The 12,354-nt window shown below is 44.1% G+C and overlaps 7 non-coding genes across 7 annotated transcripts; 2 read left to right on the top strand and 5 right to left on the bottom strand.

The window, feature by feature from the left end:
- Positions 1-352: 352 nt before the first annotated feature.
- Positions 353-434, bottom strand: trnas-uga (transfer RNA serine (anticodon UGA)). Its single transcript has one exon. It is a non-coding gene; the product is annotated as a tRNA-Ser (tRNA).
- Positions 435-2,445: 2,011 nt separating this feature from the next.
- On the bottom strand, positions 2,446-2,527 carry trnas-uga (transfer RNA serine (anticodon UGA)). The gene has a single exon. It is a non-coding gene; the product is annotated as a tRNA-Ser (tRNA).
- A 1,537-nt stretch (positions 2,528-4,064) lies between these two features.
- Positions 4,065-4,138, bottom strand: trnan-guu (transfer RNA asparagine (anticodon GUU)). Its single transcript has one exon. It is a non-coding gene; the product is annotated as a tRNA-Asn (tRNA).
- A 1,193-nt stretch (positions 4,139-5,331) lies between these two features.
- trnar-ucg (transfer RNA arginine (anticodon UCG)) lies at positions 5,332-5,404 on the top strand. The gene has a single exon. It is a non-coding gene; the product is annotated as a tRNA-Arg (tRNA).
- Positions 5,405-6,954: 1,550 nt separating this feature from the next.
- On the bottom strand, positions 6,955-7,038 carry trnas-uga (transfer RNA serine (anticodon UGA)). Its single transcript has one exon. It is a non-coding gene; the product is annotated as a tRNA-Ser (tRNA).
- Positions 7,039-8,576: 1,538 nt separating this feature from the next.
- On the bottom strand, positions 8,577-8,650 carry trnan-guu (transfer RNA asparagine (anticodon GUU)). Its single transcript has one exon. It is a non-coding gene; the product is annotated as a tRNA-Asn (tRNA).
- Positions 8,651-11,329: 2,679 nt separating this feature from the next.
- trnar-ucg (transfer RNA arginine (anticodon UCG)) lies at positions 11,330-11,402 on the top strand. Its single transcript has one exon. It is a non-coding gene; the product is annotated as a tRNA-Arg (tRNA).
- The last annotated feature ends 952 nt before the right edge of the window (positions 11,403-12,354 follow it).

Genomic DNA, 12,354 nt, shown 5'->3' with positions numbered 1-12,354 from the left:
TTGTGAGTCTTTGGAATTTTAAAAGTGTATTTTGCTTGCCTTTCATGTGGTCTGTGTACAAGTCACTGTGGCGTATGCGGTCCTAACCAGCCTTGCTATAGACGTGACGAGCCTCCGCTATGTTGCAATGGAGAACAGGTTCAGTACGGAGCTGCTGAGAAAATTCAGCTGGAAAGCTCGTTGCAGAAAAGCATCGTTATCTGTGTCCAGCGGCAAAGCGTCCATCGTGGGTGCTGAAGAATCGATTTCACAGGCTGCGGGTCCAGGCGATTTAGAGTGTTAAAGGTCCCAGCGAAAACGAAACGGCGCTGGTCCTTTTACACGCACGCACGCAACCAAATGCAAAGGACGCCGTAGTCGGCAGGATTTGAACCTGCGCGGGGAGACCCCAACGGATTTCAAGTCCGTCACCTTAACCACTCGGCCACGACTACAGCAAGCACCGCGGCCGCTGCCTTCTTGCTACAATCGAACAGGGAGTGCGAGGTGGCGGCGGCAGCGAAGGCAACTTTTTTCAAGTTCGCTCTCCGTTTAAGAAACCTTTTACGCCATACGTGCAAGCACACACACACACACCTCAGAGGACTTAAAACACATTTCATGGTGTTTTGGAAGAAAACCTTTTTTCTTTGAATTCAAAATCAATCGGAATTTCAGCACAACACATCAACACTTTTTCTGTTTTAAGGAGATGATATTTTAAACCTGACAAAAATAGTAGGAAACACAAGTTTCTTGCTGTGAAAATTTAGATGGGGAAGTGTACTACTAGTAGCAGTGTAGAGCTCTCTGTGGTGGAGTGCAAGCGCATGTTCTATGGGCCAGTGGCGTAATGGATAACGCGTCTGACTTCGGATCAGAAGATTGGAGGTTTGAGTCCTGCCTGGCTCGTGAGGCTTTTAAACCTCTCAGGTTCCTAGGTAACAGGTTGCCGTCATGTATATGAACTATAGAAAAGCATTTGCCACAACCCGTAAATTAGCACGCAAGTGCGGGCTGGTGAACACAGAACTGTATGGAGATCATCTCCAGCTCCGAGCTCAATTGCAATGAAAAAACATGCAGAACAGAACTGGAGAGCAGCTGAATTTGTGCTCGGTAGGGTGGGGAGGACTCAGCATTGCTATTGTTCTAATTGGCATGAACTGCAGGGGATCTGAATCAGAACATGTCAGTTAGTTTGATCATTGCGTCAGTATGTAGGCCACGTTAATACAGAATTATTACTTTGTCTGTCTCGTCTTTGTATATAGCTGAATGTCCCTGACAATTTCATGTTAGTTTTTAAGAACGACATTGGTGCTAATATATACATATATAGCATATAAGGAACACGTAAAAGTTTAGTCCATGCTGAAAAGATAAGAAAACCGCCACAACGTTTCATCTTGGAATAAATCTTTACTTGTTGTTTTGCAGCCTACCCATTCTGACCTAACTCCTCCCTTGAAATTCCCTAACAGATAAGGGTACGTAACGGCTCATGCGATGCTCAGTTGCAATTTGTCCCAAAACAAACAAGAACAGCAGCTGAGGGTTTGAGTTTGAACATGCACTGTATTAAAGCAGCTTTTATTTCCATTGATAAATGCTAGATATTCCTACAGAGATTCTCCAGGTGAGTAAGCGATTCCTGTTTCTGTTTCTATTTCTGTTTCATATATATATACAGTATATATATGTTACATGTGTCTCTGCAATAGTATAAATGTGTTATACACTATCAGGGGCTGCTTTTTTGTGCACCTCATCTACAACAAGGGTTTTTTTTTCATTTATGTTTGTGGACCTTCACCATTTGAGGAAGTGAGTTAGATAAGAAAGTTACAGGTATGGTGAGCAATGACTGACAAAGGCACGTACTGCGTATTCCTTACAGAAGTGTAAGCAATTTGTTCTAAAAAACACCGGCTAAAGTCCAACATCGTTAGCAATCTTATTACTTAAACAGAATTAACATCAATAAACTGTAAGGTGCTGGTACATGCGAGTAGATTTGATCTTCTATTAAACAAAAATGCAATTACAGCTCTAAAAAGGTCAACCTAGACTTCTGTAACAGATCTGTTCAGGTCATCGCTGTTTCTCTGACCTTGTGAGTCTTTGGAATTTTAAAAGTGTATTTTGCTTGCCTTTCATGTGGTCTGTGTACAAGTCACTGTGGCGTATGCGGTCCTAACCAGCCTTGCTATAGACGTGACGAGCCTCCGCTATGTTGCAATGGAGAACAGGTTCAGTACGGAGCTGCCGAGAAAATTCAGCTGGAAAGCTCGTTGCAGAAAAGCATCGTTATCTGTGTCCAGCGGCAAAGCGTCCATCGTGGGTGCTGAAGAATCGATTTCACAGGCTGCGGGTCCAGGCGATTTAGAGTGTTAAAGGTCCCAGCGAAAACGAAACGGCGCTGGTCCTTTTACACGCACGCACGCAACCAAATGCAAAGGACGCCGTAGTCGGCAGGATTTGAACCTGCGCGGGGAGACCCCAACGGATTTCAAGTCCGTCACCTTAACCACTCGTCCACGACTACAGCGAGCACCGCGGCCGCTGCCTTCTTGCTACAATCGAACAGGGAGTGCGAGGTGGCGGCGGCAGCGGAGGCAACTTTTTTCAAGTTCGCTCTCCGTTTAAGAAACCTTTTACGCCATACGTGCAAGGACACACACACACACACCTCAGAGGACTTAAGGGTGGCTTCAAGTTGGAATGATAAAGTCTCCCCGTTCGGACATGAAAACAGAACGTTCTTAGACAGAAAGCAATCAACAACGGAGACATGTGGACGACGATTTTAGTCACTGCACTTTGAATAGCATTTTTACTCCAGTTACAGGAGATGCACCAATGGCCCTTGACCTACGCTCTTACCAATGCCTTGAACATTCAAACAAAACAGCCCTCAAGTCCTGCGGTTATATATAATGCTGTTACGTGTCGAGGCAGTATTTGACTCTGTCCTACCGTTGAGACACGGGGCAGATATGGAAACGAACACATGCTACGGATCGTCTCTAATCGGTCCCTACAGTTGGAAGGCTCCTTGAAGCGTGCACCCCCATCATTCATCTTTGCGCATCTGTGAAAGGTAGACTCTTGAGCAATGTTTGAGCCAGCTCTAAGGCAACTAGTGCTATTGGACAGACACCTCTGGAAGATCCTAAGAGTCTCTTAACACCACTTCCAGCAGTAAGCTTAATTGTTCGCTGGAGGTCTCCCACCCAGGTACTGACCAGGCAAAGAATCACCAGTACATTGAATGAGGAAGTTAATCCTGAAATCCAATTACATATCTCAAGGTAAGACAAATCCATAAGAACATGTCTTAGTATTACTTCGTTTACATTAGTATGGCACTGAGTTGGAGCTCCTCTTTAAGCTGTGGTTTAGTTTTGCATTCATGTGTTTCTAGAGCAGTTATTTATGGGGGTGGGTGGGTCTTCCACAGAGGCTCAGGACAAATCCCCCGCCTGAAAGTCTAATGTGTGCGTTCAGACAGTCACAGGTCAAGAGCCAGGCAGGAGGACAATGGACAGAAGAGCCAACGAACTAAAAATAAAAGAACAGATATGAAAAAGCCACCATCTTTGTCTTTTTGACATTTTCCGACTTTCATACAAGCCAGGACAAAGTTGCTCGTAGCTACTTGTGGATTCAAATACTCTATCGAGTGCTTTGATGAGTTTTTGCAATTTGATTGTCGTCCTGTCAGCCTGTTTCTGTTTTTTTTTTCAATCTAGGGATGGAAAGTATGAGGGAAATGATGGAGCAATCAATAACCGCTCCGGAAAAATGGCAGAAAGAAATGGTCCGTCACTAAGGACATTTGTGAAGCAGAGGAGTGACATCACCACAAAGGCGACACATTCTGCTGATGGTTTTGGTGAATAATGATTGAGGCGCGTTAAGAGAAAGGTAGCTGTGTCAGCATGCGTAGGCTGCAAAGGATCAAGCAAAGGTTTACTCCATGCTGAAAAGAGAAGAAAAGAAGCACAACGTTTCGACTGTGGAGCCTTCTGCGCCATCTTCTTTAGCGGTGATGATGTTTACATTGGAAAAACGGAGACATGCGTCCCTGGGGGGGCTTGAACCACCAACCTTTCGGTTAACAGCCGAACGCGCTAACCGATTGCGCCACAGAGACTGACGGCCGCTTGTGCTCCCTATATTTGCAGGTTTATGGTCAAAGAAAACAATCACTTGCGCTTCTTGCAGCCGGCAATCTTTTTCCACTGACAACCAAGAAATGGATTTCATCTTTCACAAGCTGTATGGATTTCTTCAAAAACAAGTTATTCCAGAAAGGAAATGAATTCTTGCATTAAACTGAACCAAGCTGTACATGTTTGTCTGAAATGATACATTCGGCACAACAAGACACGGAGAGAGGCACCGCTGGTATTCAGACCCAGGATCGCCTGCTTACTAGGCGGGCACTTTAAGCCACTAGGGAACAGCGCCAGCGGAGCACCGCGCTTTTACAGACACTTGGACACATCTGCGTTCGGTGTGCACTTAACCTGCTCTCTGAGCCCGTTGCCTCCGTCCCATTTAATAGCAGAACTGACGCCAAGAGAAATGATGAGAAATGGCATTTATCGGGCACTTTTCATGTCCAAGGAGTTCAATGCCCTTGACACCTCCCCAAGGTGACAGAGCTGTGCATTCTTTGGCGACACCATTTTTTCTTTTGTTTAATTTCTATACTTATTGATAGAATAAAAACGATATGTCATGTACTGTAAGGGAAATGTCTCTTTTCATGGGGAAAGCTAGCACCAGCAAATGTTGTGTTTAGAAGAAGTGATTTAACATGACACGTGACCTAATTTACCGGAGCAAAAGCTCACCCAGCAAGCCCTGCTTTACTTCTACAGGAGAGAAGTACTGTAGAGTCTGCAAGATGTTCAGCTGGGTAGCTACGTCAGCATGCCTCGGCTGCAAAGGAACAAGTACTAGGTTTATTGCATGCTGAAAAGAGAAGAACGGAAACACAGCGTTTCGACTGTGAGGTCTTCTCACACCTGAAGAAGCCTCACACCTGTAAAAGGCTCCATGGTTTTCTTTCTTCTCTTTTCAACATGGAATACACCTATTGTCTGCAAGATGTGACAATTTCATGGTGTTTTGGAAGAAAACCTTTTTTCTTTGAATTCAAAATCAATCGGAATTTCAGCACAACACATCAACACTTTTTCTGTTTTAAGGAGATGATATTTTAAACCTGACAAAAATAGTAGGAAACACAAGTTTCTTGCTGTGAAAATTTAGATGGGGAAGTGTACTACTAGTAGCAGTGTAGAGCTCTCTGTGGTGGAGTGCAAGCGCATGTTCTATGGGCCAGTGGCGTAATGGATAACGCGTCTGACTTCGGATCAGAAGATTGTAGGTTTGAGTCCTGCCTGGCTCGTGAGGCTTTTAAACCTCTCAGGTTCCTAGGTAACAGGTTGCCGTCATGTATATGAACTATAGAAAAGCATTTGCCACAACCCGTAAATTAGCACGCAAGTGCGGGCTGGTGAACACAGAACTGTATGGAGATCATCTCCAGCTCCGAGCTCAATTGCAATGAAAAAACATGCAGAACAGAACTGGAGAGCAGCTAAATTTGTGCTCAGTAGGGTGGGGAGGACTCAGCATTGCTATTGTTCTAATTGGCATGAACTGCAGGGGATCTGAATCAGAACATGTCAGTCAGTTTGATCTTTGCGTCAATATGTAGGCCACGTTAATACAGAATTATTACTTTGTCTGTCTCGTCTTTGTATATAGCTGAATGTCCCTGACAATTTCATGTTAGTTTTTAAGAACGACATTGGTGCTAATATATACATATATAGCATATAAGGAACACGTAAAAGTTTAGTCCATGCTGAAAAGATAAGAAAACCGCCACAACGTTTCATCTTGGAATAAATCTTTACTTGTTGTTTTGCAGCCTACCCATTCTGACCTAACTCCTCCCTTGAAATTCCCTAACAGATAAGGGTACGTAACGGCTCATGCGATGCTCAGTTGCAATTTGTCCCAAAACAAACAAGAACAGCAGCTGAGGGTTTGAGTTTGAACATGCACTGTATTAAAGCAGCTTTTATTTCCATTGATAAATGCTAGATATTCCTACAGAGATTCTCCAGGTGAGTAAGCGATTCCTGTTTCTGTTTCTATTTCTGTTTCATATATACAGTATATATATGTTACATGTGTCTCTGCAATAGTATAAATGTGTTATACACTATCAGGGGCTGCTTTTTTGTGCACCTCATCTACAACAAGGGTTTTTTTTTCATTTATGTTTGTGGACCTTCACCATTTGAGGAAGTGAGTTAGATAAGAAAGTTACAGGTATGGTGAGCAATGACTGACAAAGGCACGTACTGCGTATTCCTTACAGAAGTGTAAGCAATTTGTTCTAAAAAACACCGGCTAAAGTCCAACATCGTTAGCAATCTTATTACTTAAACAGAATTAACATCAATAAACTGTAAGGTGCTGGTACATGCGAGTAGATTTGATCTTCTATTAAACAAAAATGCAATTACAGCTCTAAAAAGGTCAACCTAGACTTCTGTAACAGATCTGTTCAGGTCATCGCTGTTTCTCTGACCTTGTGAGTCTTTGGAATTTTAAAAGTGTATTTTGCTTGCCTTTCATGTGGTCTGTGTACAAGTCACTGTGGCGTATGCGGTCCTACACAGCCTTGCTATAGACGTGACGAGCCTCCGCTATGTTGCAATGGAGAACAGGTTCAGTACGGAGCTGCCGAGAAAATTCAGCTGGAAAGCTCGTTGCAGAAAAGCATCGTTCTCTGTGTCCAGCGGCAAAGCGTCCATCGTGGGTGCTGAAGAATCGATTTCACAGGTTGTGGGTCCAGGCGATTTAGAGTGTTAAAGGTCCCAGCGAAAACGAAACGGCGCTGGTCCTTTTACACGCACGCACGCAACCAAATGCAAAGCACGCCGTAGTCGGCAGGATTTGAACCTGCGCGGGGAGACCCCAACGGATTTCAAGTCCGTCACCTTAACCCCACTCGGCCACGACTACAGCAAGCGCCGCGGCCGCTGCCTTCTTGCTACAATCGAACAGGGAGTGCGAGGCGGCGGCGGCAGCGGAGGCAACTTTTTTCAAGTTCGCTCTCCGTTTAAGAAACCTTTTACGCCATACGTGCAAGCACACACACACACACACCTCAGAGGACTTAAGGGTGGCTTCAAGTTGGAATGATAAAGTCTCCCCGTTCGGACATGAAAACAGAACGTTCTTAGACTGAAAGCAATCAACAACGGAGACATGTGGACGACGATTTTAGTCACTGCAGTTTGAATAGCATTTTTACTCCAGTTACAGGAGATGCACCAATGGCCCTTGACCTACGCTCTTACCAATGCCTTGAACATTCAAACAAAACAGCCCTCAAGTCCTGCGGTTTAATATAACGCTGTTACGTGTCGAGGCAGTATTTTTCTCTGTCCTACCGTTGAGACACGGGGCGTATATGGAAACGAACACATGCTACGGATCGTCTCTAATCGGTCCCTACAGTTGGAAGGCTCCTTGAAGCGTGCACCCCCATCATTCATCTTTGCGCATCTGTGAAAGGTAGACTCTTGAGCAATGTTTGAGCCAGCTCTAAGGCAACTAGTGCTATTGGACAGACACCTCTGGAAGATCCTAAGAGTCTCTTAACACCACTTCCAGCAGCAAGCTTAATTGTTCGCTGGAGGTCTCCCACCCAGGTACTGACCAGGCAAAGAATCACCAGTACATTGAATGAGGAAGTTAATCCTGAAATCCAATTACATATCTCAAGGTAAGACAAATCCATAAGAACATGTCTTAGTATTACTTCGTTTACATTAGTATGGCACTGAGTTGGAGCTCATCTTTAAGCTGTGGTTTAGTTTTGCATTCATGTGTTTCTAGAGCAGTTATTTATGGGGGTGGGTGGGTCTTCCACGGAGGCTCAGGACAAATCCCCCGCCTGAAAGTCTAATGTGTGCGTTCAGACAGTCACAGGTCAAGAGCCAGGCAGGAGGACAATGGACAGAAGAGCCAACGAACTAAAAATAAAAGAACAGATATGAAAAAGCCACCATCTTTTTCTTTTTGACATTTTCCGACTTTCATGCAAGCCAGGACAAAGTTGCTCGTAGCTACTGGTGGATTCAAATACTCTATCGAGTGCTTTGATGAGTTTTTGCAATTTGATTGTCGTCCTGTCAGCCTGTTTCTGTTTTTTTTTTTCAATCTAGGGATGGAAAGTATGAGGGAAATGATGGAGCAATCAATAACCGCTCCGGAAAAATGGCAGAAAGAAATGGTCCGTCACTAAGGACATTTGTGAAGCAGAGGAGTGACATCACCACAAAGGCGACACATTCTGCTGATGGTTTTGGTGAATAATGATTGAGGCGCGTTAAGAGAAAGGTAGCTGTGTCAGCATGCGTAGGCTGCAAAGGATCAAGCAAAGGTTTACTCCATGCTGAAAAGAGAAGAAAAGAAGCACAACGTTTCGACTGTGGAGCCTTCTGCGCCATCTTCTTTAGCGGTGATGATGTTTACATTGGAAAAACGGAGACATACGTCCCTGGGTGGGCTTGAACCACCAACCTTTCGGTTAACAGCCGAACGCGCTAACCGATTGTGCCACAGAGACTGACGGCCGCTTGTACTCCCTACATTTGCAGGTTTATGGTCAAAGAAAACAATCACTTGCGCTTCTTGCAGCCGGCAATCTTTTTCCACTGACAACCAAGAAATGGATTTCATCTTTCACAAGCTGTATGGATTTCTTCAAAAACAAGTTATTCCAGAAAGGAAATGAATTCTTGCATTAAACTGAACCAAGCTGTACGTTTGTCTGAAATGAGACATTCGGCACAACAAGACACGGAGAGAGGCACCGCTGGTATTCAGACCCAGGATCGCCTGCTTACTAGGCAGGCACTTTAAGCCACTAGGGAACAGCGCCAGCGGAGCACCGCGCTTTTACAGACACTTGGACACATCTGCGTTCGGTGTGCACTTAACCTGCTCTCTGAACCCGTTGCCTCCGTCCCATTTAATAGCAGAACTGACGCCAAGAGAAATGATGAGAAATGGCATTTATCGGGCACTTTTCATGTCCAAGGAGCTCAATGCCCTTGACACCTCCCCAAGGCGACAGAGCTGTGCATTCTTTGGCGACACCATTTTTTCTTTTGTTTAATTTCTATACTTATTGATAGAATAAAAACGATATGTCATGTACTGTAAGGGAAATGTCTCTTTTCATGGGGAAAGCTAGCACCAGCAAATGTTGTGTTTAGAAGAAGTGATTTAACATGACACGTGACCTAATTTACCGGAGCAAAAGCTCACCCAGCAAGCCCTGCTTTACTTCTACAGGAGAGAAGTACTGTAGAGTCTGCAAGATGTTCAGCTGGGTAGCTACGTCAGCATGCCTCGGCTGCAAAGGAACAAGTAATAGGTTTATTGCATGCTGATGTAGCGGCGAGGCTTATTAATAAGGCAGAATTAAGTGTTTCCGAGCTTCCCAAATGAGGCCCCATTTCTCTGTTCATCTCTGTGGTGCAGCCACAGAGAGACTATTCCCAGGGTGATTTAAGGTCCTAGGACAGCTCCCAAAGGGGGATGCACTTAGCTAAGCCTGGCTATCATGATCAATGGTCATCCATTGGCGCCTATCTGTCTAGGGAGTGCCAGTTGGACATCTGGACTGCATTACTAAGTGTCAGGAGTAAGTGACTCATATCTCACCTTGATCAACCAATCAGGGACTGGTAGGGCCGAGTAACCCACGTGGGACTCTGATGCCCATGGAACTTTCAGCCAATCAATGAGCTGAAGTTCCTCCAGGTAAAAACAGGCAACACAGAGAGCCTGAGAGATTCAGTGAGATTCAACAAGATTCAGAAGGGATTCTGGAGAGGATTCTGTGGACTGTTCTAAAGGGAATTCAAAGGAGAATTCCAGGGCAGGACGGCCCAGGAGCAGAAGGCTCCCAAGGGCAGGACATCCTCGCAGCGCGCCTCCTGACCATCCTGAGACTCAGCCCGGACAACCACGGAACGGCCAGTGTGTCTGAGTGCCAGAACTTTCCTTTGTTCTAAGAGTCTAGAGTGGAGGTTGCCAGAGAGTAACCAGCAGCAGGCCTCGTGAACAGGTCGGAACTGTGGAAAGCTGAATCACTATTCAGAACTAGCTCTTCATTAGGAACGAACCGGTCCTCTTCCTGACTTGCTGGGACCCACAGTCATCTTTTCTCCTGTGCACAAACTTTGCTAGTTAAAGCCAACACTAACTAGCCGGTCAGTGAGCATCAGCAGCGCACCGTCGCAAGCCGCACAGCACAGCCTGGCACGGAGCCAGAGAGCGCGGATTGGACAGCAACAGCCTGCAACTGTTTCTTTGTGCCCGCAGAAGATCTGAATCCCCAAAGATTGGATGAGTATTTAACTTCAATGCATTACAGCTCGAGAATTCAATTGTTATCCCAACCAGTTGATATCAATTTAATTCCTAAGAGTTATGTACTTGTTTGAGTATCTAATGTAGAAGTTATAACTAAGTTCATTTACGAAACGGTCTTAATGAATGATATACTGAACGTATGTCCTCTTGATATGTGTAACACTTCGTAACTGACTGAATATATACCTTTTGTATTCTGATAACCCTCTCGATAAGATCTGTTAGTTTTATATGCATATTCTATGTATTAATAAATGTATCCTCGTGTATTAGTACCTGTGTGTGTGCGTTGTTTGAGTTATGTCGCATGGTTGGACTCTAAAGCCATCAAAAGAATCAACTTTGTGATTTACTGCTACAATTAATAATTGTCTCAGTAAATGCCCAAACCCTACAGAACTGGTGCCTTCAGAGAGCCACTATGATTACATATTTGGCGTCCCTGAACCGGTTTTCTTACATATTTGGGGTCCCTGAACGGCTATGAATCACTACACTGAAAAGAGAAGAACGGAACCACAGCGTTTCGACTGTGAGGTCTTCTCACACCTGAAGAAGCCTCACACCTGTTAAAGGCTCCATGGTTTTCTTTCTTCTCTTTTCAACATGGAATAAACCTATTGTCTGCAAGATGTGACAATTTCATGGTGTTTTGGAAGAAAACCTTTTTTCTTTGAATTCAAAATCAATCGGAATTTCAGCACGACACATCAACACTTTTTCTGTTTTAAGGAGATGATATTTTAAACCTGATAAAAATAGTAGGAAACACAAGTTTCTTGCTGTGAAAATTTAGATGGGGAAGTGTACTACTAGTAGCAGTGTAGAGCTCTCTGTGGTGGAGTGCAAGTGCATGTTCTATGGGCCAGTGGCGTAATGGATAACGCGTCTGACTTCGGATCAGAAGATTGTAGGTTCGAGTCCTGCCTGGCTCATGAGGCTTTTAAACCTCTCAGGTTCCTCGGTAACAGGTTGCCGTCATGTATATGAACTATAGAAAAGCATTTGCCACAACCCGTAAATTAGCACGCAAGTGCGGGCTAGTGAACACAGAACTGTATGGAGATCATCTCCAGCTCCGAGCTCAATTGCAATGAAAAAACATGCAGAACAGAACTGGAGAGCAGCTGAATTTGTGCTCGGTAGGGTGGGGAGGACTCAGCATTGCTATTGTTCTAATTGGCATGAACTGCAGGGGATCTGAATCAGAACATGTCAGTTAGTTCGATCATTGCGTCAATATGTAGGCCACGTTAATACAGAATTATTACTTTGTCTGTCTCGTCTTTGTATATAGCTGAATGTCCCTGACAATTTCATGTTAGTTTTTAAGAACGACATTGGTGCTAATAGATACACATATAGCATATAAGGAACACGTAAAAGTTTAGTCCATGCTGAAAAGATAAGAAAACCGCCACAACGTTTCATCTTGGAATAAATCTTTACTTGTTGTTTTGCAGCCTACCCATTCTGACCTAACTCCTCCCTTGAAATTCCCTAACAGATAAGGGTACGTAACGGCTCATGCGATGCTCAGTTGCAATTTGTCCCAAAACAAACAAGAACAGCAGCTGAGGGTTTGAGTTTGAACATGCACTGTATTAAAGCAGCTTTTATTTCCATTGATAAATGCTAGATATTCCTACAGAGATTCTCCAGGTGAGTAAGCGATTCCTGTTTCTGTTTCTATTTCTGTTTCATATATATATATACAGTATATATATATATGTTACATGTGTCTCTGCAATAGTACAAATGTGTTATACACTATCAGGGGCTGCTTTTTTGTGCACCTCATCTACAACAAGGGTTTTTTTTTCATTTATGTTTGTGGACCTTCACCATTTGAGGAAGTGAGTTAGATAAGAAAGTTACAGGTATGGT

This window comes from Lepisosteus oculatus, unplaced genomic scaffold (genome assembly GCF_040954835.1).
Source record: "Lepisosteus oculatus isolate fLepOcu1 unplaced genomic scaffold, fLepOcu1.hap2 HAP2_SCAFFOLD_74, whole genome shotgun sequence".
NCBI lineage: Eukaryota > Metazoa > Chordata > Actinopteri > Semionotiformes > Lepisosteidae > Lepisosteus > Lepisosteus oculatus.
Note: the sequence above shows the minus strand (reverse complement) of the source record. Positions and strands in the feature narration are given on the sequence as shown.